Raw genomic sequence first — 21,736 nt, 5'->3', positions numbered from 1 at the left:
CAGGTCGTGGTGAGCGGGCGCGGACTGCAGGGGGAACGCTTGGTACCCCAGACCGTAGATGAAACCCCCAGGATCGGGTTTGGAGGGCGCGGACCGCAGAGGGAACACCTAGAACCGCAGCGGACGGAAAACGGAGCAGCAACGCTCCAGCAGGTCGCAGGGAATGGGCGCGGACCACAGAGGAAGTGCCTGCAGCCGTTGGTGGAGGGGGAAGGCCATAGGCATAAATACTGGACCAGATCCACTCGGGGAGCAGTCTCAGGTCGCACCTGATGAAGGTTACGAGCTACGTGACCGAAATATCGTGCAAGTACGACGCTGATATCCGGCAGAACACCCGACAACCCAAGATGTCATATATTTAACATCTTCTTCCACCGCGCTCAGTTCCTTATCTACATCATAGTTAGACGATATTAACCCAGGTAAAGCAGTGTCCTCTGCTCGTGACACATCCAAACTGAAATCACCTATCATTGAATCATCTTCGTAATTTACATTACCTAAATCTACCTTCAGTTTCTCATCTACAACTTCCTATTTCTTTTCAGCCATTCTGCAAAGTTTCTTGGCACACACACACACAAAACGTTAAGTAGAACACTACTTATCTTTTGTCTCCTTCGGTTGACTGCAAGGCGAGATGAAACAGCGGGCCCGTCCTCCAAGCTCCGCTTACGTTTGACCAGATTACGGGCCACTGCTTCCGCCACGGCTCCAGATGCTGGTCTGCTGCAGCAGCAACGCCGTCTCTTGAAGCTCCGCGGTCAGGAACGTAGCCTGCCACCTTGTTCCACTGGCTGCCAATTCTTGACGAAACGTCATTTGCACACGTGTCTATTGTCCTAATGGAGTTCCATTTACACATGCGTGTGAAAACTTCATGAGTTCAATTGACACTGCTGGTTTTATGAAGTTACTAGGCATCCGAACTTCACTATTGTTTTTCCCGGCCGATAAAGTACCAATTGCGGCGAGGCGGGTTGAAAGTCGCGTTGCGTTGCGTAATTGTTTGACCACTGTCTTTCGTCGTACTGTGCACTACAAAAAGTTCCACCTACCTCAGTACGGCGTCTGGTCACCAGCCCGATTCTCTGCATACGTAGATACTGTTCAGACGATGTTAAAAGCAGCTTTGAAGAAAAACATCGTCAATACTTACGTTTGCAAAGTCCGCCTAAACTCTGGTAGCAAGCTATCCTGTAATATCCTGTAACGATATCCGGGTGGAGGGCGAATGTTTCATTCTTTTAGAAAAATGTAAAAATTCCGCAACAAGTTCTTTATTTCTTTAGGTTCAAAATTAAAGAATTAGCCCTCAACCCGCATTTATATTAACGACTAAAATCAATGTCCTCAGCTCACAGCTCCATACGCGCGAGACAGCCAGCACTGTAGTTAAGTCCGACCCGAATTGTTACGTGATCTACAGTCGATGCTTGGCTACAATATACGAGTTTCACATTCAGTCCTTTTTTTTTTTTTTTAGATTTCTAATAAAGAAACTGCTCGCCAACTTTTCCATAGAAGAATATGGAACATGCCACATGGAATTATATAAAGGCTGAAAGTACACACACATTTATCATTCCGATTAAACACTTCCCAAAGCGCAGATCTCCACAATCTGTCCATAATTGCAACTGCATTCACCGCAATACCATCCGGACGCGAAATACCAGTAACTTCATTTTACTCATCCCGTAGATGGACACGTCCAACATGGCCTGTACATCAGATAGCTATCCAAAGGCTCCCTGTCGTTCCTTCCAGGGCCTATATCTACCTGATAGAGTGCGGGAAATGCTTAACTCTGATTGCTTGTTCAAAATGACCAACCAATCAAAACAATCCTTCGAGTTTTATCTCGTGCCAAAACTGTCCTACGCCAATCAATAGCACAGATTCATTTACATCACTTCATCATGCAAATCTTAATAAAGTGTTTAACAAAACTAATCGAAAAGAAAACTAATCTTGAAACTACTTCAGAAAACCATTACTCTGCAAATGGCTATTCTGGCTGGCATCTTACAGAAGCAAGTACCCTTGGACATACGTCATCAGCAAGGTAGGGAATTTACAGCTTTGACTGCAACTGCTTGTTCACACTTTCCCATGACATAGTTAAGTAATGTTTAACATGAGATAATATTGAATCTTTATGTATGTCTCACATATACACTCTCACTCAATTTCATTTATTCACACAACAAAAGAAATAGTTTTTAAATAATTTATTAATCGTTTCTGACTTCTATGTTACGAAAATGAAAAATAGTGAACGTTTTTAATTATAAAAAATCTAAATAAATTGTTATGCCATTTAGTGAACTTCAGTAATAATTCCAAATGATACTAAAAGACAAACTGCTATAAATCCTAACTGACTAAGCTTATAAGTGTCGGATTTTTGATGTTTTAGGTAATTATCTCTAAATCTGAAAGTATCTAAGCTAGATAGCTGAGATTTTAACACAAGGTTCCTTTTAATAAGAAAGGGCTGTATATTGACTTTTAATAGAACTGTATAATATTTAATACTTTTATTTAGATTCTTAGGGGCTTGAATATTCGGTCGCTCAAACTAACACAGGTTGCGCTTCTCATGGCTAGGCTAGCGACAGGTGCCAGTGAGTCATGCTAAGATACCAGTGGCTGTATATTGCCACCGCTAGCGGCTCCAAAGTTACGAGCCCATACTTCAAAGTAGCTTAATGCAATAAAATGCTATTGCGTATTGACTCGTGACGTGACAACATCAAAACTTTCTTAATGGCTTCACATTCTTAAGGAACCAATATTATTTCACAAAGCCCAGTCAATAAATAGAGAAAAAGCTATCCATGTGTCCAATAAATAAGAATCTAGCCAAACAAAATACAACTATAGCAGAATCGTGGGAAAGCACAAAACATATCCAAATAGAACTTCTCATACCATGATTGAAGACGGAGAACAAGTTCTAAGTAGGCTGTTTAGGTTTTTTTATTGGTAACGCCACCTCTGTATGAAAATCACTGGCTGTGCTGTGTGCAGTCTGTGGCTGCTTTGCATTGTTGTAATACTCGCCATTGTAGTGTTAGGCAGCTGGCTGTGAACAGCGCGTAGCGTTGCGCAGTTGGAGGTGAGCCGCCAGCAGTGGTGGATGTGGGGAGAGAGATGGCGGAGTTTTGAAATTTGTCATGAACTGCTATATATATTATGACTATTGAGGTAAATACATTGGTTGTTCTCTATCAAAATCTTTCATTTGCTAACTATGCCTATCAGTAGATAGTGCCTTCAGTACTTTGAATCTTTTATTTAGCTGGCAGTAGTGGCGCTCGCTGTATTGCTTTAGCTTGAGTAGCAAAGATTTTTGTGAGGTAAGTGATTTGTGAAAGGTATAGTTTAATGTTAGTCAGGGCCATTCTTTTGTAGGGATTTTTTTGAAAGTGAGATTGCGTTGCGCTAAAAAATATTGTGTGTCAGTTTAAGCACAGTCATGTATAAATTGTTCTAAGGGGACGTTTCATATGTCGACCCTTAGCCGAGGATACCTCACTGGAATCTTCTGATTTTTTTTCTTGTAGTTTGTGTAATTAGTGTAGCTTTTGTTTATTGCTAGCGCGTAATTGTAGAGAGAATCTCCTTTGTAGTTGCAGTCTTTCATTGTTGTACAGTAAAACAGTTGTGGCATGCTTGTAGATTTGCACCAAGTATTTCGCAGCTGCAATTAACTAGATATTATTTTCAGTGTTATGTTAATGTGTTCTCTTATTTTTGCTCTTCAAATTGTGTTTTTCTGTGTTGTCGTGTGAAATACTGTGACAATAATGGCGTGTGAAAAACGTAATACTAGGCTCCAAAGTAAACTGAGAAATGACAGTGAAAACGAAAGCAGTGTGTTAGCACCACCGAGTAATGAATTAACTGATGTTCAAAGTAGTAATTTGGTAATTGTGCATAGGGAAATGGAGCGGGCGGCAAACAGTGGCGTGGACAGTGAAACAATTAGTGAAGAGGGAAGCATTATCGATCGATCGGTCAGCAACAGCTCGCCTCAGGAATCAGGAATGACAGGATACAATTTTGCAAATATTGTAGACTCAGGTTTTGGGTTCTCACCGTTTTCTCAAATGAGTCAAGACACATTTTCCACTTGTCAAAATGTGAATGTTGCCGGTGCAAATTAACTGCCGAAAAGCACTGAGGAACATGTTTCAGACACCAGTGCATTGTTATTACAATTAATGCAACAAATGGGACAAAAGCTTGAAAAATTAGACACAATGGAACAAAATCAGAGACAAACACAACAAAATCTCAAAAAGTTAGACATAGTGGAACAAAATCTCAAAAAGTTAGACACAGTGGAACAAAATCTTAAAAAGTTAGACACAATGGAACAAAATCTTAAAAAGTTAGACGCAATGGAACAAAATCTTCAAAAGTTAGACACCACACTTGAACAAACACGTGAAGATTTAACTACTGAGTTACATAACATTGAATCGAAATGTCAAAAAGTCTGTAATGACGTAAAAACACAAATTTGTGAGCATTTTCAACCTATTTTTTCGCGGCATGAAAATGCATTACAGAATCACGAAGCAGCCATAAAAGAACTACAAACTATTGTTCATCAAAATCATGAGACCCTGCAAGCTAAAATTGACTCAGTTGCATCTACCGATTCGGTTATGCAACTTGCAAAAACTCAGGAAAATTTAAAGGACACAGTAGATACTCTGAAAATTGGTTCAGAAAGACACATGGAGGAAATTAGTTAATTATCAGAGAAAGTAGTTGAACTTTCGGATCAGCTAAATAATTTATCTACGAAGGTAGATGATAATCTGAATGACACAAAACCGGTAGTCTTTAATGACACAGAAGAGAGTGAACAAATTAGGAAACTGAAACAAAATCTGAATTAAATTAATACGCAACACCAAAGAGAAATCCGGGAAGTACAAGATCAGCTGACACAGGTAGTACAAGAATTACGTATTTCAGAGGACACTCGCGCTCCAACACGGGAAGAGGGACTTAGAAATACGGAAAACCGCAAAATAATAACACAAGACATTTCGGAAGTTATGAAAGAAATTGGCAATGTGCACCGAATTTTGAGATGGAACGGCCGACACGACCTAACAATGACCGATATGCGACTCGCCGACATGATGATTTTGACTATAAGCTGTTCATTACTACACGTACATTCAAAACATTTAAGAATTCTGGCAACGACATTCATCCACAAGCATGGCTCCATCAATTCTCTCATTGTTTTCCTCCCAACTGGTCATTGCAGCACAGATTAAAATTTATGTGTGGCTACTTGGAGAATGAACCAGCTGTAAGAATGCGATCGGTCATTCACGATTGCCACAGTGAAGGAGAATTTTACCATGCCTTCCTTTCAGCATATTGGTCTCAAGCCACACAAGACCGAGTAAAACATGGCATCATAATGATGAAACATTTCGAACAATCTGAATTCTCCAGTCTTGTGAAATATTTTGAAGACATGTTGCACAAGAATCAGTACCTGTCAAACCCATACAGCCCCTCAGAACTCATCCGCATTTGCTTAATCAAACTACCTGAACATTTACGACATATTATTATAGCAGGACGTTGCAAAGAAGACATTGAGGCTTTTCAGAGACTGTTACAAGAACTGGAAATTGACACTGACAATCGGGGAACGCGGAAACAGGAGCACAACAATTACAGGTCACATCTGTCACAATTCCGTGATGAAATAAATAATAACTGGACGCGACAAGGCTATTCTAACAACATAAATCGTGACCAAAACAGACACCACCCGTATGACAACCACTGGCAGAGTAATAATTACAGAGAAAGTACGCATTTCCGTAGTAATGAATATGACAGAGACAATCATGGAAACAGACAATATGGTAACCAAAACATTTATTATTACGAGAGACAGAATAACTTTAGACGCAACGGTCCAGCGCGCAGTTACGATTCAGGGAGAAATTCTCCACCACTTAACCGACAAGAAAGAAACTACAGGAGCTACCGACATGACGACAGACGATATATTCGCAACGGTCCAGCGCGCAGTTACGATTCAGGGAGAAATTCTCCACCACTTAACCGACAAGAAAGAAACTACAGGAGCTACCGACATGACGACAGACGATATATTCGTAACGACAGACCTGAATTGCATCAGAACTGGCGGGATTTAAACAGAGCAGGGCACTTTCGACAACGTGAATTTGTAGAAGTTCGGTCTCCTAATCCCAATAACGGCGCGCGCCAACAAAGAGACAGACAATGACTCGCACCGCAGGCTACCACGTGCGCCCGCTGGCTCTGAGAAAAATAACATAAGACGCTAGCCTTGAGAAAAATTTTAGCATTCTTTACCGGTGTATAAAACATGACAATTGCTTTTCAGTTGAAAGTCTGAGTACTATGAAGAGTAAAGGTTTACACCACATTTCACATGTAAAACCGTTTATTGAAAGATAATCTGCTTTTTAACTTTGTCTTTGCCATAAAACTTTTCACTTCACATTTCTAGTATGCATTGTCAGACTTAGAAACTGCTACCATGCAACAATGTTTGAAGTTAAATATCCAGTCAAGAACCAAGAGAACTTATTTCAACTGAAATTACGAATGCATTGTTATAGTGAACAGACAACACAGTGTTGTTATTTGTACATTCTTGCTTGTTAGTTACATGATTACGTAACGACTATCAGGCTTACATACTTCGAACATGTACTGGTACTGCTAGTGAGATTTTAATGCAACATTTTGGTTTACTTGAAAATACATTATGGATTCAAAGTGCTTTCTGAGAGATACCAGATGACTCAGTGGTTAGTTTATTTGACAGCTGCACGACTGTATCACGACGCTAGTAATGTGTGACACAATTTACATTGTTGCTTTTGCGGTGTATCTGTTTTATATTTGCACAATTTTTCTGAATTCTTCTGGAAAGTAAAACATGTTTTAGTAGTTACTTTTGTGGTATAGCAATAATGAGACAGCCTTTTCCGTAGCACAACAATACGTTACAGCACAGTACTTTCTTCATCACGGAAATAAGCATAATAACTAAGATATCTATACTCAAAGCATTTCACTTTTGTTTATCATGAGGTAAGTACATTGACTTCTGCAGAACTTAGCTTTCGGAGGACGATAACTACGAGACTTCCACAAAGATTATCTTACAACATGACGCACAGTTTAGCGCTACAGTACACGTATTTGAGTGATTAATTTCGCACTTAAAACATTTATTTTTTTAAGATATTTGAAGTGCAATGATACAAGGGTTTCCCGTGATACATTCATTCCATTGCTGTAGTCTGTAACACCTGAGGGTATAATTATATTAATCCTCAGGGGGGTACACGCTTACTTTTTGCATCATGTGTTTGGCAAGCACAAGGAGCCCTAGCTAATATGGTATTTGCTTATACAACTTTACACATCGGTACCATATTTCTCTAACACAGAATTACACAGCTATCTGATTATTTACCTGAGAGAGACAAACATTTATTTTACTACATCAGTGACAGACGTTTACGTAATTACACCGTTGGATAACTTCACACTTACGAAATTGTATGTTGTTTGTACTTTGTGAATTGTTCATATTTTTTCGGACCCATTGTGATATTATGAGAGCTTTGAATGATATATTTGGTATGGGATCACGATTTTAAAGTACGTTTCAGGCAGATGACACTTTTGACATGAGCAGAGAATTTTCTTTAGGTTTTGAAATTATTGCAGAAAGCTACGACGTTTTTGAGATTTGACTGAGGTGTTATGATGTTATTTTTACGATGACGATGTGTATTATGCTGTTGAGGTATGTTTATGATTAATAAGCTGATGCTATATGAGTTATTTGATTATGCTACGTATCTGTTATGAGGAAATATTGAAGAAGTGTCGACGAATAAGGTAAGGAATACTGAGTAGTGGTTAGGGACTCTGACTTGTGGAAGAGGATGTTGGAAACCAAGAATCGTACTTTAAGAGTTATGAAATGTATGTAAATGTGTGACTGTATCACAATGCTGACGAATATTTTTTTGGACACTTATATTTATAGGATTTTGTTTCTAAAGATTTTCAACGCTAATTCTTGACCTGTGCAATATTTTTATATGAGACTGTCACTGCAGCAGAAACTGCTGTCGTAAATATTTCCGTAAGAAAGTTAAGTGACCACCTGCACGTAATGCGTCGTGGGCACCCAGATGGGCGACAGTCGCCTGGAAAGAAGTCATTAGTGTGTGCCAGAGGCGCAGGTGGAGAAGAAAAAAAAAGGGGGCCATTATCCTCGCTATTGACGTTCCTTTGTATAGAGCATCGCAAAAACGACACGGTCGAACTTGAAAACATATGATTACACTGTGGAGCTCTTAATTTATGATATTTACTAAAATGCCTAATGAAACGATGAGAAACATTTCACGGCTATTGTGTTGCTAATTGAGAGAAATGCCATATGGCTTGCTTTATGTATTCATTTACTCAATTTGTTTAATGTCTAGTTTCTAGCTGCACTGCAGCATTGGTTAAAATAAAATTTAATAGATGTACTAATATAAATATTTTATGCCTACAGATCCAGTAAATAATTTTATGATCTATTAAAAAAAACGAAGGAGCATAAAAAGACATATCCCTTCACAGGAATTGCATACGGAATATTCTTTTCAACTACTTGGTAATTTTTTGGTAGAATAACTACTTGTGGTGCACCGCTTTAATTGCATAGACATTAAGATGTGAATAGACATTTCCCTTATCTGTCTTGTTGTCTTTAGTGTAATATTTTTTTCTGCTTGAGCTTTGTCATGTTTAGATATAAGCTGCTGTTTGCCAGGCATCGTGTTACTGAATTTGACTTTATGTTACTCTGCTAAGCCAGTTTACTACTGATTTATTTTTCTCGTTTGCTGCTCATTGCCTTATATTAGTCGTAATATTGCAATTGATTTGCCAATGTCGATTTTTATGTCATTGCTGTTTGTGTTAATTGTTTTGTGCTGCTGCAATGCCTCGTTCCTTAGTTTAGTATCTGAGCTCAGTAGATTTAAGTTGCTTAACAGGGGTAGACTATATAAGAGAATGAGTTGCGATGAAATGCATTGAGAAGTCATACGAAAAAAGTACAGAAAGCAGGTATAGATAGGACTTTTTGGAAATAATGAAGAACGAAGGGAGATCTCCGAGAAGTAAAGAAAGTTTTGTTTGCAAAATACTGCAGTACAACAAACCCTGTCCTTTCCTTGTGTTATTCTCCTATGTGTTTGTGTACCCTTGTGTATTTGTTTTCTTCCTGTCTGTGTGTACTGTTTCATAGAATTTTTTTCTCTTCTAATACTAAGCTACATTCACTATGATGAGGAATACTGTTATCCTCAAATATAATTTGCATTAATAATATGTTATTTACTTTGTAAAGATGTTTAGACATTATTTATCTGTTCTGTTTTGTTGCTCATGTGTGAAGTTGATGTTTCAAAAGTTATTCTGATCTTTTATGCAGGTACTTATAATTCCTGTCACACATATATGTCTATTTCTATTCTTTTGTAAAGCCTGTTTTACTACAAATGTTATCTGTCCTGTTATGTTATTCAATGATGTATTTTGTACCTTTGTAATTGTATTCTCATGTTGTAAATTTATAATTGTATAGACACCAGTTCTTCAAAAAATGGTTCAAATGGCTCTGAGCACTATGCGACTTAACTTCTGAGGTCATTAGTCGCCTAGAACTTAGAACTAATTAAACCTAACTAACCTAAGGACATCACACACATCCATGCCCGAGGCAGGATTCGAACCTGCGACCGCAGCGGTCACGCGGTTCCAGACTGAAGCGCCTTTAACCGCACGGCCACACCGGCCGGCTACCAGTTCTTCAAATTAAGTATCATTTCACTGCACACGTTTTTGTTGGTCATTGTTTATGGACAATATGTGAGAAGTAGGGACTGTTAGTGTTTACACGTGTGTTAATAATTCAGCAAGGGACTGGATAACAGCATTGCTGGTTCTAAGGACAATTAAAAAACTTTGTGAGTGCACAAGTGGTGGTTTATGGACTTGCTATATTGTCCGCAAGACTCTTCGATGGTGATTGTGCACCTGCACATTTGCAACAGATGGCTGCTGGCCGTCTCTACAAGGACTACAGTGGGTCTACACCTTTGCTGACTCACCAATACCATTATTTCTACAAGGACTACAGTGGGTCTGCGTCTTTGCTGACTCACCAGTACCATTATTTCTACAAGGACTACAGTGGGTCTACACCTCTGGTGGCCCACCAATACCACAATTTCTACAAGGACTGCAGTGGATCTGCGCCTCTGGTGGCCCACCAATACCACAATCTCTACACCAGGACTACAGTGGGTCTGCACCTCTGGTGGCCCACCAATGCCGTAATCTCTACACCAGGACTACAGTGGGTCTGCACCTCTGGTGGCCCACCAATGCCGTAATCTCTACCAGGACTACAGTGGGTCTGCTCTATGATGACCTACCAACCAATACTCTTCAAAACTTCGACTGACTCTGCTGTGGGTTTGCTCTGTTGTGGCCCATTACCTGTCAGCATGTCAAGAGTCAGCACTGTCTTTCCGTTGGAAGGACAACACTACTTCTTCAAGACTGCATGGAAATCCACTACTTCTGTGTGCAATTTCTTTTACTGATGAGACTTTGTGAAAAAAAAACTGTAATTACTATTATGATGAATGATCAGAACTATCTTTATGGACTGTGAGAAAATTTTAGCTTTAGACCAACATTGTATCAATAAGTGTGTGCATTTGATTTCTTTGTTATTGTAATTACGATTATGAAAAATTTTAACAAATATGTATTGCCCAGTGCCCAAAACAATTTGTAAAATTTTTTGTGGGGAGCATGGGGGCTATGTAAGTAGGCTGTTTAGGTTTTTTTATTGGTAACGCCACCTCTGTATGAAAATCACTGGCTGTGCTGTGTGCAGTCTGTGGCTGCTTTGCATTGTTGTAATACTCGCCATTGTAGTGTTAGGCAGCTGGCTGTGAACAGCGCGTAGCGTTGCGCAGTTGGAGGTGAGCCGCCAGCAGTGGTGGATGTGGGGAGAGAGATGGCGGAGTTTTGAAATTTGTCATGAACTGCTATATATATTATGACTATTGAGGTAAATACATTGGTTGTTCTCTATCAAAATTTTTCATTTGCTAACTATGCCTATCAGTAGTTAGTGCCTTCAGTACTTTGAATCTTTTATTTAGCTGGCAGTAGTGGCGCTCGCTGTATTGCTTTAGCTTGAGTAGCAAAGATTTTTGTGAGGTAAGTGATTTGTGAAAGGTATAGTTTAATGTTAGTCAGGGCCATTCTTTTGTAGGGATTTTTTTGAAAGTGAGATTGCGTTGCGCTAAAAAATATTGTGTGTCAGTTTAAGCACAGTCATGTATAAATTGTTCTAAGGGGACGTTTCAAAGTCTCATAACTAACATAGAGAGCCTTGCATGACCCATTTTCCTATGAAACGAACCATGGGCCGGTACCACAACCACCATCCTAGAATGGCATTTAGTCCATGCCTCCACATTCTGATGCAGGTATTCTGTATTATTTCCTGGAGCTCTGATACGTCCTCAGCCATATGGAAACCGCGTGTCGTACATCTCTAATAAACTTCAGTCCCAGCACATCAATGTATCCGCGTCCTTGAGACGCCTATCCTACTGTTTTGCTTATATCAATACATTTCATCTGCCATTCATCTCAAAACATTATACAAATGGCTCTGAGCACCATGAGACTTAACATCTGAGGTCATCAGTCCCCTAGACTTAGAACTACTTAAACCTAACCAACCTAAGGACATCACACACCTGCATGCCCGAGACAGGATTCGAACCTGCGACCCTAGCAGCAGCGCAGATCCGGTCTGAAGTGCCTAGAACCGCTCGGCCACAGCGGCCGGCCAAAACAGTGTACAGACTTATCATGACAGATAGCTAAAAGTGATATGGGTAAAATTATACCATTGTAGAAGTAAAAATATTCCTGTAAATTTCGAAAATGGGCTGCTTGCGTGATAATTGCTAATCTGTGGTTACGAAATCAACTGAATTCAGTATGAAATTTTGTCCTAATTAGTATTCATGTATTTTAAATATAAATTTTTAAATTGAGCGACCATGTAATTTGGCGCAAATTTCAGTCGTGACTCCTCTGTACAAGAAGGAAAATACTACCACGTTATATCCCCCCTCCTCTCATTATACTGCTGATCATTTTGTGAATCTTGTGTGACTGTACAACTCGCTGCTCCAGTTCTTCAAGCATATCAACGCGCGTACTGTCCACCTAGACAGAGAAGTGCATAAGATTAGCCAGGACAGAAAGCTTAATTTCAGATACATGTGTACAAACTAGGACAGTTTTTCAGACTGAAATCAGCGGCGGTTCGCTACCTCACATTCGCAAACGCTTCATTCACAGATCCACGTTTTGTGGAATGATTTTGGTTCTCTTTTTGTCTACTTTAATTCACGAAAGTTTTCGCTATTAATTATTAAGCCTTCAAGTCTTTTGACAGGACAATTCTACATCCATACAGTAACTGTGAAACGTCAATAAGATGTGCACATGGTAACAGATGTAATCCATCCCACCCGTCCCGTTTCTAGTAAAGGCTCCTCCCGTCCCCGTCTCCTTCCTAACTGCAATTGCACTCATGCCCTAATTTGTCCGCTACTGCCGTATTAGGCAGGGCATCAGCTCCCGTGCTATTTGTGCGAAGTGTGTTTACACCATTGATCAGAAAAGTTCCGAGACTAATTTTATTTCTGACGCATTTGTGACGTCAGCGCAGTCATTACGGTTTCAGCTTGAATTAGCAGGACGCATACTAAAGCATTAAATTTTTTTTCTATTTTACATTAATCCAGTCTCGAAACTGTTTGGACTGACGGTGAATATGACGGATCTCTAATGTGGTATGTGTGGTTTACACTTTGTAATTCAGCACAAAACAGGTAGTAATAACGATAAAAAAATACACTCCTGGAAATTGAAATAAGAACACCGTGAATTCATTGTCCCAGGAAGGGGAAACTTTATTGACACATTCCTGGGGTCAGATACATCACATGAGCACACTGACAGAACCACAGGCACATAGACACAGGCAACAGAGCATGCACAATGTCGGCACTAGTACAGTGTATATCCACCTTTCGCAGCAATGCAGGCTGCTATTCTCCCATGGAGACGATCGTAGAGATGCTGGATGTAGTCCTGTGGAACGGCTTGCCATGCCATTTCCACCTGGCGCCTCAGTTGGACCAGCGTTCGTGCTGGACGTGCAGACCGCGTGATACGACGCTTCATCCAGTCCAAAACATGCTCAATGGGGGACAGATCCGGAGATCTTGCTGGCCAGGGTAGTTGACTTACACCTTCTAGAGCACGTTGGGTGGCACGGGATACATGCGGACGTGCATTGTCCTGTTGGAACAGCAAGTTCCCTTGCCGGTCTAGGAATGGTAGAACGATGGGTTCGATGACGGTTTGGATGTACCGTGCACTATTCAGTGTCCCCTCGACGATCACCAGTGGTGTACGGCCAGTGTAGGAGATCGCTCCCCACACCATGATGCCGGGTGTTGGCCCTGTGTGCCTCGGTCGTATGCAGTCCTGATTGTGGCGCTCACCTGCACGGCGCCAAACACGCATACGACCATCATTGGCACCAAGGCAGAAGCGACTCTCATCGCTGAAGACGACACGTCTCCATTCGTCCCTCCATTCACGCCTGTCGCGACACCACTGGAGGCGGGCTGCACGATGTTGGGGCGTGAGCGGAAGACGGCCTAACGGTGTGCGGGACCGTAGCCCAGCTTCATGGAGACGGTTGCGAATGGTCCTCGCCGATACCCCAGGAGCAACAGTGTCCCTAATTTGCTGGGAAGTGGCGGTGCGGTCCCCTACGGCACTGCGTAGGATCCTACGGTCTTGGCGTGCATCCGTGCGTCGCTGCGGTCCGGTCCCAGGTCGACGGGCACGTGCACCTTCCGCCGACCACTGGCGACAACATCGATGTACTGTGGAGACCTCACGCCCCACGTGTTGAGCAATTCGACGGTACGTCCACCCGGCCTCCCGCATGCCCACTATACGCCCTCGCTCAAAGTCCGTCAACTGCACATACGGTTCACGTCCACGCTGTCGCGGCATGCTACCAGTGTTAAAGACTGCGATGGAGCTCCGTATGCCACGGCAAACTGGCTGACACTGACGGCGGCGGTGCACAAATGCCGCGCAGCTAGCGCCATTCGACGGCCAACACCGCGGTTCCTGGTGTGTCCGCTGTGCCGTGCGTGTGATCATTGCTTGTACAGCCCTCTCGCAGTGTCCGGAGCAAGTATGGTGGGTCTGACACACCGGTGTCAATGTGTCCTTCTTTCCATTTCCAGGAGTGTACTTTTAAATTGCTACATGTTTTCCATAGATGCATCCGACTTTCTCGTGTAATTTGTGGATACTAGCGCTGCTAGGATGACGGGCCCGCTGGCCGCGGATTTCCGGCAGAGGGCGTTCCCGCGCTGAGTGGTCGAGCGCGGCCGGCGCTCTAGTTCCGGGCGGGCCCGGACGTGACTTACGGGCCGCCATGAAATCCGTGTCACGCGTCACGCGTTTCGCCGCGCGGCGCGGCGCCAGCCGGTCGATATCGCGTGCGGAGCCTGGATGACGCGCGCACGCCTTGCCACGGCCCGGCTGGCGAGCGCACGGCCGCGGCGTCGCGTGCTGCGAGCTACGCTCCGCCTGCGCCGCCCCCAACGCGTCGTCGAGATAAGCCGACGCCCACTCGCTGGCCACTTGCGGCTCCGTTCCCCTAACCTGCCCCCTCATGTGGGCTCTAAGTAAAAGGCGTCGACACTCTCCTCGAATTGGCCTGGAGTGCTTTCATGCATAATGTTCGAGTTCTGTGCATCACGCTCCGTTACTAACGTAGACAGCAACTCATATCTTTTTTAGAGCACTACACTCTCCACTGTGGGTGGTTAAGGAATCTTATGCACATGAATCATTAAAACTATGTTTTATTTAAATTGAAGGGGGAGGGGAGAGAAAGGAAAGGAACTGTTGCTGCCAGCTGCATCGGGACTTTATGCGGAATCGATCACGCCAAACTGGGACTCGAATCACGGATCTCATGTACATTTTTTTTTTTAATTTTGTTAATTGTATTTGGTTGGGGCGGCCGCCACTTGAGACCCGTTCAAGTTCAACGTAGATCTTTTATGCGGAATTTTGATTCCTCATTTTTTATCCATTTTCCCTGCTTCTGGTTTCGAAACATCATTTTCTTCTAATCTCATAGATATGTGCTGTGGAAGTTACCTTGATGCAACGCTTTTCTGGATTGTACAGCTGTTAGTGAAATTTTTTCTATATCATTCTGTCCTTTACGTAATATTAATTTCTGTAAAACCTAACAGATGGCTCTATAATACTTAAGCTGCTTGACTGCGATGCATTTTCAAAAACACATTAAGCTATCTTTATATTTTGTTTCTAACATTAACTGTTTTCCTTTCAATTATTTCTCTTATAGTGTTTCAAATGGGCACGTGTTACTGTCCGAGCCTGATAGGCGGGGCAACTCGTACTGTTTTCATGCCAGCAATGTAGGCCACTGGTCTTATCAGTCTGATGTTGTCCCCAGCCAGACACACATGACAAAGGATAGAATGTTTTATTTCACTTTTCACTTGAGCACAGCTGCTCTAAAACTTGATCACTACTTGCGGCAATGTAATTTTACGTAAGTAACCTTTGTACATCATGTAACTGTCATCTTGATTAATGTATTTTTGACATAACTAATTTTCTATGTATTATTTTTTGGCTTCACAAAAATTTCATTCTGATTAAGACAACCCTAGCAGGTTTCGAAGCCTAGGTCAATGTGCCTACCAGTAATGCGCAACCGGTTGACTGCGCATTACGTTGAACCTAGTATATGGTTGCTGAGTAAATGTTCAAAACTATATCTTTTCACTCAGCTTTTTGTCACAGAGGACACTGAGCCTTCTGACAGAACAGCTGAGCTACTGTACCAGCAAAACACTAGGCAGTTGCATTAACCACTCCGCTATCCATACACAGTGTTCATCGCTATTCCATGGCTGACCCATCCGCAGTTTCCACCAGTAGTAGGGAGAGGAGGATGGGGGGGGCGGGGGGGTTGGCACACTGTTGATATCAAATTGATATGCAAATTAACCAAATTTATCAATTAATTACTCTCAACCACGCCCACCCCCACCCACACACTCTATGATGATGTCAAGTGTTTATCTCAATCTGCACGTGTGTCCCCGCACCCTCGCCCTCCCCGCCCCCTCCCCTCCCCGTCCCACGCCTACCCTATTAGTGAGAATTTCGAATTTTGGCAGCAAATCCGAATTTTCGCTGTAAAATTCGTTTGTCAATTCAGATGTATTATTAACGGAAATTGTTGATGGATATCATTTATGAAACAGGACCGTTAGAAATGAAAAAAATTTAGAGGACAGGAAATCGGTGAATTATGCTCTGAGGAGGACATAATATGCATTGCGTAGGACAGGGATACTCTTTATTAACTTCCAATCGCTTCATTACTTCACAACCTGCGATCAAAAAGTCATTCAGACCCTCCACGGTGCACTGCCGGGCACGAATGTACTAGCTGTGTGGCAGGCTGCATCCCTTCCCCACACCCTGCACCATGTTGCCTCGTGTGACCTTGTGGGAGCACGGTCTGCCCCCTCCGGACTGCATTCATGACGGTTGCTGCAGCCGCCTTCCCTCGTGGGTCCTGACCAGACCCACACACTCTGGCGGCCTGAGATGACACTGCCCACGCCTCATGCGCAAATTGTCTTGGTGCCAGGGGGGGGGGGGGGGTTAATCGTTCGACCTCCTACAGGAATCTCAAAGTAGCGAGCATGGAGTACAGGGACCGGAGTAGTAGTGAGACAGGGTTGAAATGGCTCTGAGCACTACGGGACTTAACATCTGAGGTCATCAGTCCCCTAGAGCTTAGAACTACTTAAACATAACTAACCTAAGGACATCACACAGATCCATGCCCGAGGCAGGATTCGAACCTGCGACAGTAGCGGTGGCGCAGTTCCAGACTGAAGCGCCTAGAACCGCACGGCCACACCGGCCGGCTGGGCGGAAGCCAGCGAATAAAAATCGGGAGATGATTGTGGTGTACAACGCCATCGGAGCCATGGCTCACTTTCCTGACCATCTACCACAAACCATAGATTTAACATTAAAGCAATAGCAGCCCTCGGTCGCAAAAGAAGGAGCCTTTTTCCTAGGTTTCGGCACTGCTATGAGTGCCTTCATCAGAAGTAAGACTTTCAATTCGATATCATGTATAAAACTAAATATCAAGCGATAAAGCTTTAGTCAAAAATTCTTTTTTTTTATGAACAGAATACATAGAAGGACTGCTCTTATGCGTCGAGCTACGATAGCATCAGACACTGATGCTACCGCAGCTCGACGTGTATGAGCAGCCCATAGTGGCTTGCCTTCTCTGTATTCTGTTTTTTAAAAAATGTGACTAAGGTTTTATCGCTAGATATTTAGTTTTATACGTGACATGCCAATTAAGAAAGCTCTACTTCTGGTGAAGGCACTCATTGCAATGGCGAAACTTTCGTCAAAAGACTCCTTTTTAACAACTGGGGGCTGCTATTGCTTCAATGTTACTTTGTAAACGGTCGTTGACCACTCAGCCATGTTCAGAACTTTAACAATAGATTTGTTGTCAAAGGTTAGCGTGTTCCTCCCACAGTTTTGTTCTAACGAAAACAACAACATGTATTTTGAGGGATGCAGCTGGCACTGGGAGTGAAAGGTTATCTATCTGTCTCAGAATGAACAAAGAATGTTTTTCTAAAGCAAACAGATGCGTCCAGTTTTCCATCCACATGCTAGCAAACAAAGGATGTTTTCAGAAGGGGCTTCTATCTGTTTATCAGAATTTGTTTCTCCTCCACAGCAGCCACCTGCGCCAGGCCTGCTTGAAGAGGGTAAAGAAGGCGAGGTTAGTGTCCTCCTCCCACATATGTACCCTAACAAAAATGTGCCTTTTGAGGGGTGCTAAAGCTAGCACAAAGGATGTTTGTCTCAGAATTCTCCGCCCCCCCCTCCCCCCCCCAAACCCCGACAGCTGTGATTTGTTCCCAAACACCCGCATCAAGCAGGCTTGAAGAAAAAATAAGCAAAGTTATAACTTACTGGTATGACATTCTGTGTTGCTATTGGGCCTCTGCAAAATAGAGGACGGAATCTGAAAGTACAACCCCCACCACATTCATCATCAGTCTTTGACAGTGCCAGTTGTGTCCGTGTGATTCTCACAATATGAAATGGTTGGTCAGCAGTGATGCCAGCGATAGTGGTTGGGGGAAACGGCCAAACTTGCGGCAATTGCCACGTAAATGTTTATAAAAAAATATGGGTTCAAAGGTATAAAATTTCGTAGCAAAGTACTCGAGTTTTTGGAGATTGTCATTCATTTCTGCAACAGGTGGTTATAAAATTTTTCATTTCCCTGTTGCAGCATTAGAGCAGCAGCTGACGGACGTTGAGCAGCTGCCGGATGCCGAAATGCAGCAAGAACATAAGTACATTTGTAATATATTACCGTTAGACTTTTTTTCGTCATATAAAATTGTGTGAGGCACATATTATTCATTGTTGTTGCTGTCGAACAACAGGACGATGAGATTCTAGTAGAGGTATGCGTCGGGAATGAGGAGCAGGACTCATCACTTCCATCTGGTACGAACTTTGTAGTTTTTTTCGTAGATATGTATAATCAGTTTCTCGCTGTAGGCAAATTCGGTACAATTTTTTGTGGATTTATTATAATCAGTATGTTGTGAGATGTATCAGTGGCTCCACAAAAACTACAATTTCGGGGAGGGTAAAATACTAGAGTGGGAGCGTGAGATGCTGGCTGCTGAGAGGCAATGTGATCCCTTCCCTCTGAAAAAGGACTTTTGACTGGGTGGGAGAACTAGCAGAAAGATCGACTGAGCTGCTCTATCCTGGAACCCAGAATCTAAAACAGATTATAATGCAACCATCATCATTACAGTACATAATTATTATTCTGGAATGCTGATGTACTGTTTGCTTTTAGCACATATTTAAAAAATCTTGAGAACTGTACTTTTTTTCCTTTATTCGTATGTTACAGAGGTGCCACTACAACACCTTGCTGTGGCACATGCATCTAGATTGGTGGTTGTAGGAACAGGTATCAAACACACACCTGAGCCACATGCACCACCATGCACTGCACCACTCGTTACCGCACGAGAGGCGGCCCAGACTGCTGCAGTCCTACCACCTACACCGTCGCATACACTCTGGTGTCCGTGAATGGTTCAGTCAGAACAGCGATCTTCCACTTAGCAGGCTACTGATGGTGAAAGCTCCAACTTGAGCAGCAGCATCAACGAGCGCCATCTCCACAGCCAGAGTACTCCAACACGAGCTCACCGCCGCCACCTCGTTCTATTCTCGCTCCGGTAGTTCTCCCTCGCCAGCAGTGAAAGGTGTGTGTGCCTCGGCACATACCTCTCCCCACTGAAAGCGCCTCCTCCATAGCGCTCTCATCTGCTGGGTGCACGCAGTCGTATCCTAGTTGTAGTATTAATGATAATGGACCTGTGGCTAGTTATAATGCTCTATCCTGTCCTGACAGTGAAGGACATCATATTAGCGGCGTCATGACCCCTCTAGAATACTCGACAATTGCTAGGGCCTTTGAGGGGCGTACCTCGTTTACTAAAGTTGAGAATGCTGCCTAGGGTATTGCGATCCAGTCAGGTTTCTAGAAGCATGCCTCCAAGCGCTGGAGGCAGAGCTCCTCAAAGCCCTAGATCAGGGCTTAACAACTGGCCGGTTTTGAGCGCGAGTACTCCTGCTCAGGCACGTACTCGCGAGCAGGTGCAAGGTCGCGGAGTAGGGAGGGAGGGGAGGGAGGGGAAATGCGCGCGCACGTTTGAATGTGATCTCGCGTTCTTAGCAGATTTAACTAGCCATCTGAATGCTTTGAACATTTTACTACAAGGTAAAGATCTGCTAATTACTCATTTCATAGATAGAATACGAGCTTTTAAAATGAAATTGACACTTTGGGTGAGTCAGCTGGAAACAGGAAACCTAGCTCATTTTCCTAAATTATCATCCATGCAAGATGTTCACAAAGACTGTGAACGTTATTCACATAGTTTAGTTGATCAGCGCTTTCAAGATCTGACAGCACTAGACAGTGATTTTGATCTGTTTTCTCCATATTCAGCGAATATTTAAGAGATTCGTCCTGAGCTGCAGCAAGAAATTATTGACCTGCAGTGTGACAGAGAATACAGAGGCAAATTTGAGAACAAGAAAAACATTTTGGAATTCTACAGACACTTCCCTCACGATAGATTTCCTCGTTTGCACAAACTGGCGGCTACAACAATATTAATGTTCGGTTCCACGTATGTTTGTGAACAACTGTTCTCTGCAATGAAATGTAACAAGACGCGCCTGAGAAACGCATTGTCTGATCGAAATTTAAACTGCACGCTGCGCCTAAAATGCACAAGAACAATTACTCCGAACATAGACGCAAACAAGGTAACCGAGAATCCCACACTTCAGTGACACCTTTTATTGTGTAACAGTTCACAAATTAATACGAATGCAGAGGTATACACTAAGCTAATAAAATTATGTGGCACGTGTACATTCTCCTTTATTTGTTTCATTTGCCGCAGTAATAATTCGTGAGTGATATCCCTGCAGGTGGCCGCGGATTTACATTGACTGGCGGCAGCTGCTGTGAGTCCCACGTGACTCTCCCCACTCTCCGCTCTGGTCCGGTAGTGGGGGTAGCGTGCTCGCGCTGCTCCGTGCTCGCGCCTTGTTGCTCACAGCTTGCTCCGCGAGCACGATGTTGTGAAGCCCTGCCCTAGATGATCTGTGAAATAATTCCATTAACTGCAACACAGCACTTTGCTGCGAGTTGACTCACCCTTCCACGCAGCAGGGTGCTGGGGTGTTAATGGCTTTATATCTCAGGGTACATCAATCTCGAGTGGTATCGTGAATCCACCTAACGTACTATACTAACTCGGGTTTCCGGGCTGGATGTAAGAGGGTCAGCTAAAGCACTCAGCCGAATACCACACATCGATGTCCATTTCATGTCTATGATCCGTTAAAATGGGTGGGGGGTCCAATTATATCAAACTCCGTCATAAAAATGAAAAGGATAACGCTTGTTTTGCGTGGACATTCCTGGCTTGTGAAAGAAAAGTTAAACTGCAGCCGGAGTGCACACCTCGGTACTGAATAGGTCTTAACATTTGTGAACGTTCCCTGCAAAGATTGTAGAGATACCAAAATTTGAGGCACAAAATCCTAGTATATCAGTCCATGTTTACGGCCTGGAGAAGAAGCAGAAAAGCAAGCCAGATGAGTAGGACAAGCATACTGCAGTTGGACCACTCCATTTTTCGAAATATACATATATCTCCTGTTCTTCAACAAAGCCACAGACATAGGATCCGGGCAAAGCTACATACTATCTACGTAGGAGCTAGGTAGAGTGAAAGAAAAACACAGAATGTGAATCAAA

Source organism: Schistocerca nitens, chromosome 1 (assembly GCF_023898315.1).
Source record: "Schistocerca nitens isolate TAMUIC-IGC-003100 chromosome 1, iqSchNite1.1, whole genome shotgun sequence".
NCBI lineage: Eukaryota > Metazoa > Arthropoda > Insecta > Orthoptera > Acrididae > Schistocerca > Schistocerca nitens.
Note: the sequence above shows the minus strand (reverse complement) of the source record.